The sequence below is a fragment of the Ictidomys tridecemlineatus genome, chromosome 1 (assembly GCF_052094955.1).
Source record: "Ictidomys tridecemlineatus isolate mIctTri1 chromosome 1, mIctTri1.hap1, whole genome shotgun sequence".
NCBI classification, from domain to species: domain Eukaryota; kingdom Metazoa; phylum Chordata; class Mammalia; order Rodentia; family Sciuridae; genus Ictidomys; species Ictidomys tridecemlineatus.
Window position 1 is genome coordinate 72,551,907 of NC_135477.1, and position 17,003 is coordinate 72,568,909.

At 36.1% G+C, this 17,003-nt stretch overlaps 1 long non-coding RNA gene across 2 annotated transcripts in view; it reads right to left on the minus strand.

Annotated features, from left to right (window-relative positions):
- Positions 1–12,716, minus strand: part of LOC110597397 (uncharacterized) — a 56,528-nt gene extending 43,812 nt beyond the window's left edge. For both annotated transcript variants that reach the window (XR_013436126.1, XR_013436124.1), the window contains exons 1-2: positions 11,615–12,716; positions 1,942–2,006 (exon numbers count right to left, since the gene is read on the minus strand). This is a non-coding gene — a long non-coding RNA (uncharacterized LOC110597397). The remainder of the gene's footprint in view (positions 1–1,941; positions 2,007–11,614) is intronic.
- Between the last annotated feature and the right edge of the window lie 4,287 nt (positions 12,717–17,003).

Consider the following 17,003-nt stretch of genomic DNA (forward strand, 5'->3'; position numbering starts at 1 on the left):
CATTTCCTAAAAATGAGGCATGCAGTCCTCTCTTCACAGAGACAGTAACAAACATAGAAACTAAGATGGAGTTTCTATAGTCACATCTTTTTACTCAAATGACTACAATGACCCTATTCCCATAATCCCAGCATGGTGGGAATTGTTGCAAGTCACTAATGAGTCTCTACCAAAGCAACTGCTTTACACACTCAGTACTAGTTACTTATTTGATGTCTGCTTAAAACTACAGTTATCTTATATCCTACACACACATTTCATCTGGCCATTTACTATTATCTATAAACCCTAAATGCTTTATTATATTCAAGATACAAGATCAAGTTGCTATGCTAATCTGACCTTATCTATATATCTATATTAACCTACTTGCTTATTTTTTCTATAACTATACTGATATACGACTTATCCTACGGCTTAAATCCTATGTTTTACAGTTACATGATTTTCCTACTATTACTTAGGCTTATTCCTGATAAAACTTATGCCTTACTATCACTTATCTATGTTATCTTACTTTATTCCTATAATCTTTAATCTATGTCTATTGCTGATTATGTATTCTATCTTGCCTTATACCTATAGGCAAGACTTATTGATTATATTGATCAGTTAACACTTTCCTATTTGTGACACTTCCTCACTTTGTTTGCTTCTTATTTGTGACTTTAGTTTCTGATAAATCACAGAACTTGTACCTCTCGAACTTCAAAGGAAAATATAAACCAAAGCCATATTTTCAGAAATCCAACAGCCTTAATGATTAGCTACCTCAGGCTTATTACTTAAAACACTTCATTATACAGACATCTTCTTGTCTGCCCGTTTATTCAGGTTCACAATATATGTAGAAGTCTTTATATCAAACCCTATTCTCAGTTTTCCAAGACACACCCATGTTTCCTACCTTGCAGTACCTCAAGAGTGACAACAACAGAGCTTTAAAATTAATACGTAAATAACTAAGTACACAAATTTCTGAACCTGAAATTACAGACGAAGACATAAAAATTCAGAGTATATGTTTTAAAACATATTCAATGAAAAAATTTTTGGAAGTTCAAATCATACCACATGGTTTTTCAGACTTTCTGCTTCAAGGACTTGTTGGTATTTGCGGAAAACATCTAGTCTTCAATTAGATTAAGAGATTTAAATACTCTTAATGGAAAAGACTCAGAAACCAGAGTACAATACCTTTACAATAGAAATATTGAGAAACAGCTATAAGTTTCTACTTTTTAACAGATTCTCACAGTTTAAATATGAATATGAACCCAGAATAGAAATGAGGAAACACTCTAATAAAAAGTATATGACATGAAATCATAAAGTGGCCAAGAGAAAAAATTATGTGCAGTGTTCTGCATAGCATTCAAACTAAAGGCATTAGGAAAATTTCAAGATTCATAAATACTTATTCAGTTCATTAAAGACTTATTTTGTCCTGAGTGTTATAAATTATAAGCTGATTTTGAAAGTCACAGTGAACTTATCCAAATAATCCTTGACCAAATCTCAGATTTCCTGTGACATTAGAATGCTTCTACTAATGTAATTGTGCTGTGGTTATGGATTTTCAAAAGCCCCTACTTTCCTAAATTATCAGATGGAACACTGGTGTGGTATAGAGGTGTATTAAGAATTGTAATGAAAAAAAAATAAGAGAGCTCATGTATAATGGCATAATTGGCATGAACATACTTTACATACAGAGTTACAAAAATTGTGTTGTGAATGGATAATTATGAATGTAGTCATTCCACTATTATCATGTATGTAAGAAATACAAAAACAAATAAACCCAACATATGTATGAAATAATTTCTCAAAGAACATTTCCAAATAAAATAACAAGGAAATCATTGTTAAATTGTAAGACTAAACACTTTACAAATAAAATTCACAGCAAGAAAATGAATTTGACACTAGGGAATTTACCTTGGTATCAGATTTCTTGTTGCTCTCTTTTGAAGTAGGCTTAGTATCACCAGCACCAGGTTCCTCTGCAAATATTTAGAGCAAAATGCATTATAAAAATGGGTGAGTCCAATTTTTTAAAGTAATAAAATTTGGTGAGTGTTTGGATATCACTATATTAAATGAGATTTTGGGCTGATAGGATTAAAATGTGACCTCCATTTTAAGAAAACATTTGTTTACTTCTTTCTGCCTTCAATTTTCTCATTCTATGAATCATTCAATGAAGTCACACTTAGATCAATTTCAAATTGTCCTAGTCTGGGAATCATTTATCTTCAAACACTGCCTGCCCTGAAGCCTGAACTGAAGAATCCAAGCAGAGGCCAACATAAACTTTGTGCCCTGGACTGAAACAAACCTCATAATCTAGAATGAGGTAGAAAGATATACTGCTCCTTCTCCCTTATCTCTCCCTGGATCAGAGTTGACTAACTTGAATGTGGTATCCCTGGTGCTTTGGCATGGAAACCACATATGAAAATGTACCTATTGCCTCCCTTTACTCAAAAATGGCACAGGGATTTCCCTGAAACATGTTAATGGTTTGAAAGATGAAGATACACTAGAGAAAAGAACAAATGTATATGTTGTTACTGGGAATTCCTTTCTTAGACACATTAAAACATTATAAATTATACAATTCAATTAATTTCCCAGTAAAAGTCCTTCAGGGCCATAAAAGCACTTCGAAATATTCACAGACACTCAGACACTCAGTGGGAATGATTGCCTCTAAGGTAGAGGACTGCACGTGGGATTCTGTTTCCCTAAGTACTATCTAAATAAGTTGTACTTCTGTGTCCTCAAATATCTCAACATCTTCCTTCCTGTGGGCTTCCACTCCCATGTCCTCCTTCTGCAGGACCTTTCAAGCTTCATCCTATAAAGATGTACTTTCCTGAACAAGGTTGACTTCAATGACCATGAGTGGGAGCTGCTCTTTCCTCACTCCTAGAAAACAAGCTAAATGGATTCCATTCACTGGTCTCAGCATAAGCATGTTACCAACCATCCAACTAAAGCTCTGTGATAGCTCTGCCAGATTGTACCCCTGTCCTACCCTACCTATACATAGGAAGAAAATGAGTCAGTTGGCAAAAGTGGCAGAAGTGAGCACATGCCTGCTCTGGGCCATAGAATCATACTGTATAATGTTATTTGTATTTCCCAGTCCATATAATTGCTTTTCTAATAGGTGATATGTGTTCCTGTATTTCACTTTATCCCAATAAGAGTAAGTTAATATTCTTCTTCCCATTAATTTAATATTTTTACTTGAATTATTTATCATTCCATTAAACTTTGAAAAATATCTTTACTATACCTTTTATCCTTGTCAACTACATGTATATTTGCTTTTTTTTCTGAATTAAAACTGCTGCAACTTGTCTGTTGTGCTTCCAAGCAAGTAAAAGTGGCATGTGCCTATCCTTGGAAAAAAAACAGGACAATTTATTCACAAAATTTCTCAACTGAAGCAGGAAACTTATAAAAGACCTAATGGGTTCCAGAAATTTTGGTCTCCATCATAGCATTTATCATGGTATCTTGATGCTGTGATTGCATCTCCCTTCTAAACCAAGAACTTCTTGAGGACAGGGACTAGATCTTTTATATCAAAAACCCCAAACACCAAAATGTAGAAGGTAAATGATTTAGATATTTTTGTTGAATTAATGTGCTAAATTTTTTTTCAAGGGCGTGGTTTATCCGTCTGTGTTCCAAGGAATATCTACTTTTCCATAAATACCAAGCCTCCTCATTAAGATTCCTTGATTCCTTGTTAAAGAAATATTATGAAGCTGTTCATTACATGTCCAGTACTAAAGAAGTCCTTTGCCATCATTAATACCAATTTGAACAACTTTTTGTATAAAACAGTTACATTTGAGGAATTAAGAGTTTCTAGCAGACAACTCTTAAGAGCTTTCCAATAAGGATGAAGCTTCCTTCATGTAGTATAAACCCACGTGATTGTATTTATGGTGTCAGGATTCCAGATACCAATGTCAGGCACTCCTGCCCAATAGATCTCTAAGGAAATATGTTTTGAATTAAAGGAGGCTTCAAATGACTTTTGATCTCATTCTTAATTGGTCCCTGCATATGCTGATGTTTTAAAATAAAAGCTGTTTGTATTAGCTGTTAGAAAGCTCAACACAATATATATTCTCACTTATAATGATAATCCTGGGGTATAATTATCATCACTATCATAATCCACATCTACTATTCAAGTTCTCTTTTACTCTTTTTAATTGCAATTTAAAGTTATTTATTAATTCAGAAATTTTGTGAGTCAACAAAACTTTTACATTGACCTACATGGATTAACTTTAGCATCACGAAAGACACTAAATTACCTGCACTTTAAATGGTTGCCACAGTCTGGCTGGGCAAACTAAAGGGGGGGGAGTGGTGACAAGCAACTTGTGAAGGTTGATACAGCGGGAGCCATTTTATTGTGAGACAGTAGAGGTATTTATACCTAACTGAATACACAGCTTGTGTATTCAGTTAGGTATAAATACCAGTTAGATATAAATACCACTTCAAACACCCACAACACTTCAACAACTGATCCCATTGACACCACAGTAATGAAAATGTTGAGAATTTAGAAAATTCATAGTTAAAATGTTCAGTGAACTAAAAGAAGATGTAAAGAATTTTAAAATACAGGAAGTAAAAGATGATTTCAAAAAGAAATTCTGAAAAAGAATAAAAGAGAAATCCTGGAAAGATTCAGTAAACCGAATTAAAAATTAAGTGGAAAATATCACCACTAAATTAGACCACTTTGAAGACAGATTCTCAGGACTTGAAAGCAAAGTATGTAATTTTAAAAATAAGAGACCATGACCAGAATATTCAAAAAATTTTAGATAACAAAGGAAGAATCATTGCCATAGATGAAGGCACCCAAATACAAAATATAGGAATGCACACACTTCAACAAATATAAAAAAAACTTCAAAACATTTAAGAATGAGATGGAAATCCAATTATAGAGCCTCTTAGAACCCCAAATCAATAAAGATCTTCTCCAAAACACAATATAATTAAAATGTCAGGATAAAAAAGAAAGTCACATTTTGAAGAAAAACAGAATTTCAAATGAATTCACAGTTCAAATCCTAAAAGCAGGGAGGGTTTGGAATCATATATACCAACCAAGATTAACATATCCAGCAAATTTTTCTTCAGAATTGAAAGTAAAATAAAAACCTTCCATGCTGAAAGTGAAAGAATTCATATAAGCAAAAAGCTTGCACTATGAAACTTAATGAAATAGTCCATGCAAAAGAAGGAGAAGAATCAGGGCCAGCAGAGGGATGAATTCCCTTGAAGAATAGTCATCTAAAGGGGAATCAAGTCTGAATCAAGCATTAGAAATAAATGAAAATGGCTGGAAATAAAAATCATTCTCTGTACATTAATAATTAATGTAAATAAGAATCCTTTGCATGGCTTGTGCTTTGACCCTGAAATCCTACAATCATTACCACTAAGAGTTTGCTAACACAAATGCAAAATTGTAAGACCAAACTGACAGGGATTTCAAACCCCATTACTCCTCTGAGTACTATAAGGCAATTCACTGCAGAAAGCAATGGGAGCTCAAGGTGTGTGAACTTTACCCTAGTGGCCCCAAAGTCAGGGGTCAGGTACCCTCCTTACTCAGAGTAGATGGCATCTGCTCTACATGATCCTGCTCTCATATTCACCTGCTTCATGCCTACAGGTTCTGGCCTCACTCTCCCAGACTACTTGTCAGTGTTGCAAGTCCCTCGTTCCTGTGACTCTGGGGCCCAGGTTTATGAAGCTTGCTGCAATCAGTCTGTGGGTAATAGCAGCCTCTTCACTGGTGGTCACTGTTTCCCAAATATTCTGTGAAACTGGAGTATGCTGAGTTAAAAACCCTCACCTGGACTCTGACATAGCCTTGCTTAAACATCTATTTTTCTCAAAGGAATGAAAATCATAAAAGCATTTTATTCACTTATTCTGTTCTTAGTGCTCTCCTTATATAAAAGATGACATTTGGCATTTGTTTTTTAGGGATTGGCTAGCTTCACTTAGCATAATCTGCTCTAGTATCATCCATTTCCCTGCAAATTCCATGATTTTGTCATTTTTTAGTGCAGAGTAATACTCTATTGTGTATAAATGCCACATTATTTTTATCCATTCATCTATTGAAGGGCATCTAGGTTGGTTCCACAGTCTAGCTATTGTGAATTGTGCTGCTGTGAACATTGTTGTAGCAGTATTTCTATAGTACGCTCTTTTAAGGTGTTTAGGGAATAGTCCAAGAAGGGGAATAGCTGGGTCAAATGGTGGTTCCATTCCCAGCTTTCCAAGGAATCTCCATACTGCTTTCCAAATTGGCCGCACCAATTTTCATCCCACCAGCAATGTACAAGAGTACCCCTTTCCCCACATCCTCACCAGCACTTGTTGTTGTTTAACTTCATAATGGCTGCCAATCTTACTGGAGTGAGATGGTATCTTAGGGTGGTTTTGATTTGCATTTCTCTGACTGCTAGAGATGGTGAGCATTTTTTCATGTACTTGTTGATTGACTGTATGTCCCCTTCTGAGAAGTGTCTGTTCAGGATCTTGGCCATTTGTTGATTGGATTATTTGCTATCTTATTGTTTAATTTTTTGAGTTCTTTGTATACTCTGGATATGAGGGCTCTATCTGAAGTGTGAGGAGTAAAAATTTGTTCACAGGATGTAGGCTCCCTATTACCTCTCTTATTGTTTCTCTTGCTGAGAAAAAAACTTTTTAGTTTAAGTAAGTCCCATTTGTTGATTCTTGTTGTTAACTCTTGTGCTATAGGTATCCTATTAAGAAATTTGGAGCCTGGCCCCACAATATGTAGATCGGAGCCAACATTTTCTTCTATCAGATGTAGAGTCTCTGATTTGATATCAAGCTCCTTGATACATTTTGAGTTAACTTTTGTGCATGGCGAGAGAAGGGGATTCAGATTCATTTTGATGCATATGGATTTCCAGTTTATCAGCACCATTTGTTGAAGATGCTATGCTTCCTCCATTGCAAGCTTTTAGAACCTTTATCAAATATAAGATAGTTTTAACTTTGTGGATTGATTACTGTGTCCTCTATTCTGTACCATTGGTCCACCTGCCTGTTTTGGTACCAGTACCATGCTGTTTTTGTTACTGTTGCTCTGTAGTATAGTTTGAAATCTGGTATCACTATACCGCCTGATTCACACTTCCTGCTTAGAGTTGCTTTTGCTATTCTGGGTCTTTTTTTTTTCCATATGAATTTCATGATTGCTTTATCTATTTCTACAAGAAATGCCATTGGGATTTTGATTGGCATTGCATTAAACCTATAGAGAACTTTTGGTAACATCGCCATTTTGATGATGGTAGTTCTGCCTATCCATGAACAGGGTATATTTTTCCATCTTCAAAGATCTTCTTCTATTTCTCTCTTTAGGGGTCTGTAGTTTTCATTGTATAAATCTTTCACCTCTTTTGTTAGGTTGACTCCCAAGTATTTTATTTTTTTTGAGGATATTGTGAATGGAGTGTTTTTCCTCATTTCTGTTTCAGAAGTTTTGTTGCTGATATACAGAAATGCCTTTGATTTATGCATGTTGATTTTATATCCTGCCACTTTGCTGAATTCATTTATTAGTTCTAATAGTTTCTTTGTAGACCCTTTTGGGTCTTCTAGATATAAAATCATGTCATCTGCAAATAGTGATAATTTAAGTTCTTCTTTTCCTATTTTTATGCCTTTACTTTCTTTCGCCTGTCTAATTGCTCTGGCCAGTGTTTCGAGAACTATATTGAATAGAAGTGGTGATAGAGGGCATCCCTGTCTTGTTCCAGATTTTAGAGGGAATGCCTTCAATTTTTCTCCATTCAGAATGATGCTAGCCTGAGGCTTAGCATAGATAGCTTTTACAATGTTGAGGTAAGTTCCTGTTATCCATAGTTTTTCTAATGTTTTGAACATAAAGGGATGCTGTACTTTGTCGAATGCTTTTTCTGCATCTATCAAGATGATCATATGGTTCTTATCTTTAAGTCTATTGATGTGGTGAATAACATTTATTGATTTCCGTATATTGAACCACCCTTGCATCCCAGGGATGAATACTACTTGATCATGGTGCACAATTTTTTTGATGTGTTTTTGTATCCGATTCACCAGAATTTTATTGAGGATTTTTGCATCTAGGTTTATTAGAGATATTGGTCTGTAGTTCTCTCTCTGTGAGGTGTCCTTGTCTGGTTTCGGAATCAGGGTGATGTTGGCCTCATAGAATGAATTTGGAAGAGCTCCCTCCTTTTCTATTTCCTGAAATAACTTGAAAAGTGTTGATATTAATTCTTCTTTAAAGGTTTTGTAAAACTCCGCTGTATACCCATCAGATCCTGGGCTTTTCTTGGTTGGTAGGCTTTTAATTGCTTCTTCTATTTCATCATTGATGTTGGTCTGTTCAAATTGTGTGTATCTTCCTGACTCAGTCTGGTCAAATCATATGACTTAAAAAATTTATCGATGTCTTCACTATCTTCTATTTTATTGGAATATAGGTTTTCAAAATAATTTCTAATTGTCCTCTTTATTTCTGTAGCAGCTGTTGTGATATTGCCTTTTTCATCCTGTATGTTAGTAATTTGAGTTCTCTCTCTTCTTCTCTTTGTTAGCATGGCTAAGGATCTGTGATCTTATTTATTTTTTCAAAAAACCAACTTTTAGTTTTGTCAATTTTTTCAATAGTTTCTTTTGTTTCAATTTCGTTGATTTCCGCTCTGATTTTAATTATTTCTTGCCTTCTGCTATATTTGCTGTTGTTTTGCTCTTCCTTTTCTAGGGTTTGAGATGAAGTGTGAGCTCATTTATTTGTTGTTTTTTTCTTTTTTGAGGAATGACCTCCAGGTGATGAATTTCCCTCTTAAAACTGCTTTCATGTGTCCCAAGGATTCCAATATGTTGTGTCTGTATTTTCATTTATCTCTAAGAATTTTTTGATTTCCTCCTTTATATCTTCTGTAACCCATTGATCATTCAGTAATATATTGTTCATTTTCCATGTGATGTAGGATTTTTCCTTCCTTCTTTTATCATTGATTTCCAGTTTCATTCCATTATGATCAGATAAAATGCATGGTATTATCTCCATCCCTTTATATTTACTGAGGGTTGCCCTATGGCATAATATATGATCTATTTTTGAGAAGGATCCATGTGCTGCTGAGAAAATAGTATATCCACTTGATGATAGTTGATATATTCTATATATGTCAGTTAAGTCTAGGTTATTGATTGTGATATTGAGTTCTATATTTTCTTTATTCAACTTTTGTTTGGAGGATCTGTTCAATGCTGAGAGAGGTGTGTTGAAGTCACCCATAATTATTGTGTTGTGGTCTATTTGATTCTTGAACTTGAGGAGAGTTTGTTTTATGAACATCGCAGCACCTTTATTTGGTGCATAAATATTGATAATTGTTATGTCTTGTTGGTGAATGGTTCCTTTTAACAGTATATAATGTCCTTCCTTATCTCTTTTGATTAACTTAATCTTGAAGTTGATTTTATTCAATATGAGGATGGCCAAGTCTGCTCGCTTACAAGGACCGTGTGCATGGTATATTTTTTCCCAACCTTTCACCTTCAGCCTGTGTATGTCTTTTCCAATCAGATGTGTCTCCTGGAAGGAGCATATTGTTGGATTTGTTTTTTTAATCCATGTTACCAGCCTATGTCACTTTATTGGTGAGTTGAAGCCATTAATGTTTAGAGTTACTATTGATATATGGTTTGTACTTCCTGCCATGTTTGATTATTTATCTTTTTGTTTTTTAATTTGGTTTGTTTCTCCATGATTAGCTTTCCCCCCACCATCTGGATTTACTAAGGTACTTCTCACTGTTGGTTTTGGTTATTGTTTTTCATTTCCTCCTCGTGTAGTGTTTTGCTCAAGATGCTTTGCAATGCTGGTTTTCTGGCTGCAAATTCTTTTAACTTTTGTTTATCATGGAAGACTTTTATTTTGTTGTCGTACCTGAAGCTTAATTTTCCTGGATACAAAATTCTTGGTTGGCATCCATTGTCTTTCAGTGTTTGAAATACATTGTTCCAGGATCTTCTCACTTTCAGCGTCTGTGATAAAAAAATCCGTTGTTAACCTTATTGGTTTACCCCTGAATGTAATCTGCCTCCTTTCTCTTGTAGCTTTTAATATTTTCTCTTTGTTCTTTATATTTCATATCTTCATAACAATGTGTCTTGGCGTTGGTCTACTGTGATTTTGTATGCTCGGTGTCCTATATGCATCTACAATTTGTTATTTCTGGAAAGATTTCTGTAATTATTTCATTCAGCAGGTTGCTCATTCCCTCACTTTGAACCTCTATACCTTCCTCTATCCTGATGACTCTTATGTTTGTTTTTTTATGTTATCCCATATCTCTTGGATGTTTTCCATGTGATTTTTTACCACCCTTTCTGAGTTGGCTAGACTCTTTTCAAGTTGATATATTTTGTCTTCATTATCCAACGTTCTGGCTTCTACTTGCTCCACTCTGTTAGTGATATTCTCATTTGAGTTTTTAATTGGGTTTATAGTTTCCTTCATTTCTAGAATTATTGTTTGATTTTTTTAATAATCTCTATCTCCTGATAAAGATGCTTATTTGCGTCTTTTATCTGTTTATGTAATTCATTTTCAATGTGTTCTTTCATTGTTTGAATTTGCTGTCTCATATCATCTTTAAGATTCCATTCCATCTGTCTAAGGTATTCCTTGAGTTCTTTATTTAACCATTTTTCTGATGCCTCTAGGTCCTCCTGAGTATTTAGGCTGTCATGCATTGTTTGTACTCATTTTCTTACTTGCTTTTTCATGCTGCTCATGTTCTGTTTGACTGCTGAGTTACTGTTTACACCTATAAATTTATTTGGTTTTGTGTGTCTCTGGGGTCTCTCTTTTGTGATAGGAGACTATGACTAGAGATTATGAGTCTTATTGCACTTTAATGCAGATTCATTCATTTCCTAAACTGTGTACAGATTTTGATGGCATATAGTGGTCTGTGGTTTGGTCTTGGGACTTATATTTAGGTCAAATGATGTGATGGTATTGAGGTTGGTATCTCTTGGCAACCTTGGAGGGTTGCTCTACTGATGAGGGATATTAACAGGAGAATGGTCTGGAGTATTCGGGTGTAGCTAGGGACTTGGTATCACTATATAATGCCTCGGAACATTGACCTATACATATTTAGTAAATTACACATAAACAGTGTCGTGATGCTTGGGAGGAAAGGTATTAGAAGGGAAGGGAAGAAGTCACTAAAGAGAATGAGAGTAAACAGGTAGCATTCAAGGAAAGAAGAATAAGGAAATTGAAAGAAATGAAAAGACAAAAGACAAAAATAGAAGATAAAAAAAGAAAAAAAATTTTTTAAAAATCAAAAAAATAAAAATTAAAAATTAAAAAATAATAAAAATAATTTTAAAAATTAAAAAATAAAAATGAAAAAAACCCAAATAATAATAATAAAAGAAGTAAAAAAGGCAGTCTTAGAGTTTGATTAACTTCTCTTCCAGTAAGTGGAGCTGTGCCCACCTGCCAAGCTTCTCCTCTCAGTAGGCGGGAACTAATCACTATGCAGCAGCTTCTCCTCCCAGACTGGGCGGGTCTTCAATCCTGAGTGCTTAGGGCCTTGTCTTGTGTCTAGTCACTTCCCCACGTTTCCTCAAGCCAGGCCCCGCTCACTGGTGACATTCATCATAATACTGGCTACACGCCAGGTCTGCTGCTCCCAGGAGCCCTATTTTCATGAACGACTGGGTACACTCTCCCTGTTTGCTATTCCCTCAGACCCTAAGGTTGTGGAGCTTGGGGCTGAGAACGCTCAGCGTATTTTGTGTACCCTCCGGTAACCGCGTCCCCAGGAGCTGGTGCAAGAGACTTCAGTTTTTAGCGCTGGTGGGAGCAGTAGCCGGGGGTCCACGCTGCGGGTCCCGCGCCTGCCGCTCCTGATTCCCTCAGTCTGACTATCACGCTCACGGGAGAGCTGGGAGGGGCCCTTGAGGTTTCCCTGCTGTGTGGAGAGGGAAGGCTAGGGGGTTACACACCTCCCGCCACCGGTTTCAATGAAGTTATCTCCTCTGCCGAATTCTGGTGACGTCAGTTCTCTGCCATGGTGGTATCCCAAGCAAATGGCGACAGTTCGTTCCCTTTGCTGGGTGACCGATGCAACGGGTGGGTCCTGACCGGCTCTCCCAAGCCCCGTCTCAATTCTGTGGCCACTGCCTATGAAGGCTCATTTGGTATTAACCTCTGCAGGTTCAGAAGAGCTGACCAGTTGTTTCAGGGGGATCATTTAGCGCTGAGGCACAGCGGTTTGTCTGCGAGACACAGGCAAACGGTAGCCTGAATTCAGCCGATCCGGGCTCGGTGCATGTTCTGAGAGTCGCAGACTGTTTGCCCCAGATCCATGTTAGCTCAGCATTGCCTAGTGATCCTGATCAAACAGCATTTAGATGGTTTAAGACTCCCTATGCCCGAGCAGCTGAAGAGGTCAGAAACTTGATCTCTCCGCGCCCGACACCATGTTGGATCCTCTTCACAATCATGAAATTCATCTGGAAAAATAAGAGACCCAGAATAGCTAAAGCAATCCTTAGCAGGAAGAGTAAAGCAGGTGGCATCACTATACCAGACCTTAAACTATACTACAGAGCAATAGTAATTAAAACGGCATGGTCTTGGCACCAAAACAGACTGGTAGACCAATGGTACAAAATAGAGGACACAGAGACTAACCCACAAAATTACAATTATCTTATATTAGACAAAGGTGCCAAAAACATGCATTGGAGAAAAGATAGCCTCTTCAACATATGGTGCTGGAAAATATGGAAATCTATATGCAACAAAATGAAATTAAACCCCTATCTCTCACTATTCACAAAACTCAACTCAAAGTGGATCAAGGATCTTGGAATTAAAACACAGAGACTCTGTGTCTAATAGAAGAAAAAATAGGCCCTAATCTTCATCAAGTCAGATTAGGCCATGACTTCCTTAATAAGGCTCCTTTGGTGCAAGAATTAAAACCAAGAATCAATAAATGGGATGGAATCAAACTAAAATGTTTCTTCTCAGCAAAAAAAAAACAATCTGTGAGGTAAACAAAGAGCCTACATCCTGGGAGCAAATTTTTACCCCTCACACATCAGATATAGCACTAATCTCTGGGGTATATAAAAAACTCAAAAAGCTAAGCACCAAAATAACAAATAATCCAATCAACAAACGGGCCAAGAACCTGAACAGACACTTCTCAGAAGAGGATACAAGCAATCAACAAATATATGAAACAATGTTCATAATCTCTAGCAATTAGAGAAATGCAAATGTGATAGATATCATTATCCAAAGTACATGTATGAATATACAAATTGGTGTCAAAATACTTTATATACAATCAGAGATATGAAAAATTGTGCTGTATAAGTGTAATAAGTGTTTTAATGCATTCCACTGTCATTTATTTTTTTAAAAATCAATAAAAAATTTTTTAAAAAAGGAAAGATCAGAGTTGAAATCAATTAACTTGAGAATAAAAGCAGTACAAATGATCAATGAAACAAAGATGTGGTTATTTGAAAACATAAACCAGAGTGATAAGCCCTTATTTTCTTTTTCAAAAAGAAAAAGAAAAAACACAAATTAATACAATTAGAGATGAAAAAAGAGAAATTACCACAGACATCATAGAAATCCAGCAGATCATTAGAAACTATTTTGAAAACATACACCAATAACTTGGAAAACCTAAAAAAAATAATTCATTTCTAGACAAATACAAGATGCCAAAACTGAATCAAGAGGACATCTCTTTATGGGAATTAACTGAGTGGTAACTGAAGTGGTAGAGTATAGCTGGAGCAAGTGGGAATTGGGGCATGGCTTCTATCTGGCCAGTGGAAAACTCTCTCTCTGCTTCCTGGTCACAATGATGTGAGATGCTTCCCACTGCCACCCTCTCCCACCATGATGTTCAGCCTTACCTCAAGACCTGAGGAATAAGGCTGGCCTTCTATGGACTAAGAACTCTGAAACCATGAGCCCTCAAATAAATTATTCTTCCTTTATAATTGTGTTGGTCTCATCTTTTAGTCACAGCAGTGAAAAAGCTGACTAAAACAACATGATAAAAGCTACATATGAAAAACACAAACCAAATCTCACAATATGGGAAAAACTGAAAGCATTTTCTTTAAAATCTGGGACAAAACAAGGATTTCTATTTAATATAGTCCCTAAAATTCTAGCCAGAGCAATTAAGCAATAGAAGGAAATAGAGGGGATAAAAATAGAAAAGGAATAAGTCAAGTTATAACTATTGGCAGATGATAAGATCCTATACCTAGAAGACCCCCCCACACACAAAAAAAAAACTCCACCAAAAGACTACTAGAGCTAATAAACAAATCTGGCAAAGTCGGTTACAAAATCCATATACAAAGTCAGTAGCTTTCCTACATGCTAATAATGGATCTCCTGAGATAAAAATCAGAACAATTCCATCCACAATAGCCTCAAGATTTTTATCAAGGAATAAACCTAGTCAAGGAGGTGAAAGACCTCTACAACAAAAACTATAGAACACTGAAGAAAAAATTGAAGATGACCTCAGAAAATGAAAAGACCTCCCATGTTCATGGATAGGCAGAATTAATAGTTAAAATGGCCATAGTAACAACAACAATATACAAATTCAATGCAATTCCCATCAGTACACAAATATCATTCTTCACAGAACTAGAAAAAACATTTCTAAAATCCACTTGGAAGAATAAAAGAACCAGAATAGCAATAGCAATTTTAAGTCACAAAAGCAATGCTGGAGACATTGAAATATCTTAATTGAAATTATACTATGGAGCTATAGTAACAAAAACTGCAATGGTACTGGAATGAAAATATACAGGAAGACCAAAGAAACAGAACAGAATACATGAGAGAAACCCACACATTTGATCCTTCACAAAGGAGCCAAAAACATACATTGGACAAAAGATAACCTTTTTAAAAAATGGTGCCAGGAAAACCAGTGTTTCCTATATAGAAGAATGAAACTAAATCCTTATGGAACTCCTAAAAGAAAGTGTAGGGTCAACAGTCTAGGATATAGGCACAGGAAATGACTTTTATCAATAGGACTCCTAAAGCTCAGGAAATTATTTCAAGAGTTAATAAATGGGATGGCATCAAATTAAAAACCTTCTGTGTAGTAAACAAAACAATTAGGAATATGAACAGAAAGCATACAGAATTGGAGAAAATCTTTTCCAGCTACTCTTCTGACAGAGTATCAATATCCAGAGCAAAAAACTAAAAAAAAAATTAATACCAAAACTAGATAATCTAATTAATAAATGGGCAAATGAATTAAGCAGGCAATTTTCAAAGAACAAATACAAATAGCCAACAAATATATGAAAAGTATTCAACATCTCTATCAATAAGGGAAACGGAAATCAAAACTCTCACACACAGCCCCCACAGATGATGGAAGCTGGGTTCCCCTGGGTGGAGTGGGTTGGCTGAGAAATACCTGAAAAATCACACCACATAGAAAATAGTTTTAAAGAGGGAGGGCAAGACAGCTCTTTGATCTTAAGGGTCCAGCTTTCATGCTAGAAAGAGAGCATAAGAGCCCATGTTTGCTTTATTTATATGAGGGAACTTCAGAGGCTTTCTACAGAATGTTCTTAGCCAGTTAGGGTAGGAGGTGGGCTGTCCAGTTCCCAATGGGTCACCTGCGACTGTGGAGAGCTATGGGATCAGTCTTCCTCGCTGAGCAAAGACAGAGATCACGTGCATTGCACAATCCATTAAGTGGGAGGAGCCACAAAGTAGCTTGCAATGACAAACCAAAAGCTCCTTGGCTCCAAGGCCAAAAGAAGATACTCAAATAGCTCAGGGGTGGCTTCCCACACAAAACTGCACTGATCTCTTCTCAAGCCAGTCAGAATGACAGATATCAAGAACACTCATATAATAAACATGAGAATGTGGAGAAAAAGGAACACTTGTACTGTTGGTGGGATAGCAAATTAGTACAACCACTATGGAAATCAGTATGGAGGTTTCTCAAAATACTAGGCACCCCATGACCCATCTTTCAGTATTTATCCTGAACAATTAATGTCATCTTTCTACAGTGACACATACATGTCCATGTTTTTAACAGCACAATCCACAATTGCCAAACTATGGAACCAGCTTAGGTTTTCATCAACAGATGAATAGATGAAGAAAATGTGGTATAGAAACGAAAGAGTTTTATTCAGCATGAAGAAAAATAAAATCATGCCATTTGCAGGAAAATGGATAGAACTAGCGAACATTTTGTTAAACAAAGTAAGTCAAACTCAGAGGTCAAGAATCCTGTTTTCTCTCATATGTAGAAACTAGGGAGGAAAAAGACAAAGAAATGTAGGGTGGATCTCATAATAATCAAGAAAGATCAGTAGAAGAATGGGACCAAGGGGTGGAGGTGGGGATGGCGAGGGGATATGCCAGGCAGTGATATTAGCCAAGTTACATTTTTAAATTGTGTGCATAAATGAATATGTAACAGCAAATCCCACTAGTATGTGCAACTATAATGTAATAAAAATTGTTTTAAAAAGTATATAAGGTTGATTGAATTATGATAATTGGAAAAACATGAAAATATTGGTAAGGGTCACAGTAATGGTGTTACCGCTGTTGACCAGTGACGAGTCCTTGCTTCCCCGATGTTGAAGAATAACACCAAAGAAGCACGCAGAGGCAAGGTCAGAGTAGAAATTAGAAGTTTATTAAAGGACAGCAGAAAAGACTTCTCCCGGAGGAAGAAGGGGACCCAAGAGGTGGAATCCGTGGAAGTGTGGTTGTTTCCCCTTTTTATAGTTTTGGGGATGGAATGTAGGTTGGAAGGCCCGAGGGGTGGGAC